Source organism: Rutidosis leptorrhynchoides, chromosome 4, assembly GCF_046630445.1.
Source record: "Rutidosis leptorrhynchoides isolate AG116_Rl617_1_P2 chromosome 4, CSIRO_AGI_Rlap_v1, whole genome shotgun sequence".
NCBI classification, from domain to species: Eukaryota; Viridiplantae; Streptophyta; class Magnoliopsida; order Asterales; family Asteraceae; genus Rutidosis; species Rutidosis leptorrhynchoides.
Window position 1 is genome coordinate 414,504,119 of NC_092336.1, and position 5,824 is coordinate 414,509,942.

The following is a 5,824-nucleotide window of genomic DNA, read 5'->3' on the forward strand; positions in this document are numbered from 1 at the left end:
CAACAAAGAAAATAACAGACTCATGTAACATGGTACGTGGCGGTGATAAGGTTGATCAAGCATCATCACCATCACGAGCCATTAGAACTTCAATATGACTTATTGTAATATAACCACGTTGATCAAGCATCATTATATTACACTAACTCATACCTCCATTCCAACATCCTCCATCAAATTTAAGAGGACCAAATTGTGGAAAACTAAAATTGAACAAAGGTGTATTGGCATCTCGAACAAAAACTCTTATTTAATCGAAAAGAGCTGGTAACCTATGAAGGTGTATTTCCCGAGGGAAATGAGTAAATGATAGTTCTCGTCAATGTGTTCAAGGTCGATCGGTATTTCTTCACAACAGAGTAGCACACCAAATTAGTGCCAATAAAAGCAACGCTATATATAATAAAAAAAAAATACACAAGCAGCGAGTAGTGAAGCATAGTAACGAGTAGTAATAGTAGTGGATCCTTATTGGTGATAAGTGCAGCGATAACAATACTGATCAACGGTAGTAATATCAGTAGTAATCTTCAGTAGTGATAAGTAGTAGCGATCGATAGTAGTGATTGTAGTAGCGAAGTAATAGTAGCAATTATCATTAGTGTAATAACAGTAGCAATCAACAATAGTGTAGTGGGTAGTAGTAGTAGTAGTAGTAGTAGTAGTAGTAGTAGTAGTAGTAGTAGTAGTAGTAGTAGTAGTAGTAGTAGTAGTAGTATACTGGAAATCATATATATATTAAAATGTATACTGGAAATCACATAGTTTCATTTATTAGTTACATAGTATATATATATATATATATATATATATATATATATATATATATATATATATATATATATATATATATATATATATATATATATATATATATATATATATATATATATATATATATATATACTTGTAGTTATTTAGGATTTATTCTAAACTTCATTAAAAACATATTCTTTATTTATGTATATCATATCTTAACTTATATGTTATATATATTTATTTTATATATATATATCATTACAATAATTAATATCTATACTTTTAGTTATATTAATATCTATATATATTTTATATACACATATGTTTAGTATTATATTTTTTTTTAAATCAATATTGTATAAGTATTTCAAATGTTAGCCTGTTTGATATATAGCTATATGAGATATTATTTTAATTATAGTATATGTAATAAGCATCTTTTATGAAACTAATATTTATTTGTTAAAAAAAATGATAGTTTTGATAATAATAAGTTACTAATAATAACAACTTTAATGATAATGATAATACTAATAATAATAATAATAATATTTTTTGTCAATAATGATACTTAGTTTAATAATAATAATAATAATAATAATAATAATAATAATAATAATAATAATAATAATAATAATAATAATAATAATAATAATAATAATAATAATAATAATAATAATTACAAAACTGATGCTAGTACTGATATTAATGAAAGTAATAATAATTTGTATTATTTTCATAATAACAATAGTAATAATAATAAAAATCCTATTATTAATGATAATATCAATAATTATCCTACTTAATAATAATACTAAAATGATAAAATTAATAATACTAATAATACTTATAATAATAATAATGCTAATAATTATTATGTTACTTATAGATTTGATACTAACACTAACTATAATAATCATAATAACAATAATAATAATAATCAAAATAACAATTTATATTTATGATAGTAATTATAATAATTTTCATAACAATAATAATAATAACTAATAATATTAATAATAATAATAAGGTAGTAATAATAATACTTTTAATAATGAATTATACCTTCCAAAGCTTTTCTAAAAAAATGCCATGGACCGGGATCGAAACCATGACCTCTCGCTAAATCGTAACACATCAAACCATTGAATCGTTCCTGACTTTCTGTTATTTTACAAAACCCATTTATATTTAATTCGTTCTTTTCTGCTCTATTCCTATATTCATCATCAAGAACCCACATTAACCAAAACTATAAATCGATCATAAAAATAATTTAAATGTTATCTTTAAAATCCTAAACTGTAACAGAAATCAATTTGGCTATGTTTGAAATTAATTAAAACAAAAAATATATATATAAAAACAGAAGCTATAACAGCTTGTTCATGTACACGATGAACTCCAATTCAAATTTGAATTTTTAAAACGTTTTAGGCCTCGATTCCTATATGAAAAAGACTTGAAATCCTTCTTAGAAACTTTGTGAATCCTCAACTGATTCAGAAACAACAAAACTAATTCAAATTTCTCATTAAATAAAGTAGTTGACTTTTTATGTTCAATCTTTGACTCCAAAATTCGACTTCAATTCAGATAATTGAAGGCTGAAACTTTTCAAATAATTTGAGTAAAAGATCCCTAACAATACTACATTTATAGAATTTGGATTTGATTTTGAATTTGAGCTGTTGCTATTAACAGTCAAGAACACCATGAACTTGAATGTGGATTATGAATTTTGGGCCGTTTTAGATAAAGATACTACTTGAATTGTGTTTAAAATCATACTTACAAACTTTAGGAATCATTAATTTAACTTGAATCATTCAAATGAATTCGAATTTCTTCATGTACAAATCAGTTAACTTTTTGAATTAAAACTGACTCGAAAATTTAGATTAAATAAAAAGAATTGGAAGATAATCTTTTGCAGATAGTTTACTTAAATGATTCCTAACAAAACTACATTATTACTTTTTGAAAACGATTTCAAAATCAAGATTTGAACAAAATGAGTTCAAGAACAGTGTACGACCTGGTTTTACTATTTTTCTGTTAAATTTTTGATTAAATAAAGGCTGGTAAAGGAGTTTATGATTGATAAGTGATAATGTGAGGTTTATTGGTATCACTTTTCATTGAAATTGATCGTTTATAAACTGAATTGATGGTCGACAGGATTAATTCATCCAGTACAGAAATAAATAAATAAAATAAAAACGTGAAAGTGATTGCAAACTGATTTTGGATATTTCTGATATTGAAATCGTTCTAGTACAGATTTTAAAGACAGAATCCAAAATCTCCTACAGATTGATAATGATATAAAACAGATTACGTATTTATTTATTTTTATTTATGTATATACCATATTTATATTTATATATATACCGCATTTATTTATTTATCTATATACATGTATCTATCGATATATATTTATCACTGTAATTTGCATATGTATATGTATTTATATATAACTTTATCTGTATAACTATATATATATATATATATATATATATATATATATATATATAAAGAAACATAATAATAATAATAATAATATTACAAATATTAATATTAACAATTAAATTTAATAATAATAATGAAATTAAAAAATGACAAAAATCATAATTTACCACTAAGTATAATAATAATAATAATAGTAACACTAATATTAATAATTATAACAACTTTAATGTATCAAATTTCATATCTATATAATAATATTAATAATACTATTGATACTGATATTAATATAAATCTTTATTTTAATGAAAGTACTAATATTATCAATATGGCAATTATATTTTACCTTTTATTAATTTAATAGATTGATATTACATATTATTAAGTATGTAGTTTTTAATAACATCTAATATATATAATAACACATATTGATTATTTAATACTTATTTATTTCATATATATAGTATTATACATATAATATTAATTAGGTATAGAAACCATGTATATATATATATATATATATATATATATATATATATATATATATATATATATATATATATATATATATATATATAATCATTTTAATAGCAACTTAATTATTCTGTATATTATTTTGTATCACATTTTACGTATTTAATTTTAATGCTTAAATTATATTTTATAATTTCAACTATTATAAATACTTACATTTATATATATGTATAATTATAAATACTTACATTTATATATATATATATATATATATATATATATATATATATATATATATATATATATATATATATATATATATACAGATTTATTTACAAACAATTGTTCGTGAATCGTCGGGAATGATCGAAGTCAAATGATTTCATGAAATTGTTTAAAAATTTTGAGATTCAATTAAATAGACTTTGCTTATCATATCGAAACCATATAAGAATAAAGTTCAAATTTGGTCGAAAATTTTCGGGTCGTCACATAGGATCATACATCTAATGCTCATAAGCAAAACAAGCATCAAAGTTAGTACACACGCATTATATATGAATGTATACACGTATAAAGTAATGCAAACAAGAATGCATAACAGTTAACAGTCGGGTTATCATAGCATAGATGTTTGAAAGGCTTAGTAGATGAAGAAGGTTTGGTGACAGTAGTAGTTGGAGGTGAAATGGATTTTTCGGGTTCAGGTTCTGGGACCGGATCCTCCTCCAAATCCTCTTCGGGTTCCTCCTCAGGTTCAGACTCCTCCCCAGGTTTAGAAATAATGTCCTCCTCAGTCTCATATACCGTACTGCCTTGTGTTTGCACTTTTTCCTCGGATTCAGTGTCGGAATCGGTAAAAATAATGAGGTTGGAAGAAGTCATCAAACACTCAATAAAAGCACCAAGTTAGTACACTAGCAATCATATCATCTAGATATAAAAATCAAATAAGGTCGCAAGTAGTGTAACTATAGTCTATGTAGCTTAACTAGTCTATGGTTACAGTTTAGACTCAAAAGGTGTCCTAAGGTCCGACACTCTAATGCAGCCTAATCCTGGGTAACCGTTTCGCTCTGATACCATATGTAATACCCCGTTAGAATCTACTAATGGTGTATTAACTCTGGTCCCACAGTTTAACGTTCACGTCCTCCATATGTGACGTTTCCGAAAAAGTATTCGCATTAAATACCAAAACAAAGTCCTTTATTAAAAGAAATATGTCTGAAAAGCAGTTGACATAAACAACTAACTTAATTAAACTAAAACATTATTTGAAATGACAGTTTTAAATGCGAATATATGTTCTTAAAATACGTCATGATGAAAACATGCTGGACCACATCCAGTACTAGCAGTGATATCGGCTAAATAGTCACGTTTTACCCCCAATATTAGCCCCATTTATGATAAAGTAATTGACTTTATCATCTAAAAAGGTATTTATTTGCTTCATTTAGTAGATTATTTCATTACGAAGGATATGTTTCAAGAATCACTAAAAACGGATGAAAAACGAGGAAAAATGAGCAAAACCGGCTAAGACGATTAACTCGCGTTTAAATAACTTATTTTTAAATATTTGGAAAATTTTATTTATTTAATCTCATAGTGTAGGATATTTTATTACGAACGTGTGGGCGCAAGAATCGTCAGAAACAGAGCTAAAACGAAGATTCTAGAGCAAAAACAGTGAAAGGCAAGAAATCAAGTTACGATCCAGCGAATCAGCAAGCCAAACGGCCTGCCAAACGGCCTGCCAATCAGCCGCCACTATGGCAAACGGCCTGACACATGCCCAAGGCAAACTGGCATGGTAAAAGGGCTGACTGGTCAAACGGGCCCTGCAAACGGCTTGCCAAACGGCCAGCCAGCCGTTTGCCAGCCATTTTTCAACGAAAATCCTACTTGCCGTCCCACTTGCCGTCCTACTTGCCATGGGTTTAGACATACCCCTCTATGCAAACCACCTACCATACCACTTGCCAGGAGTTTTTCAGCCATTTATTTACAACTTTGCCATCAAGCTTTCCTATAAATAGGTGGCTCATCCCACCATTTCAACACACACCATTCTTCACTTCTCTCTTTAAATATCTCTCTATAGTCGCTCTCTAGT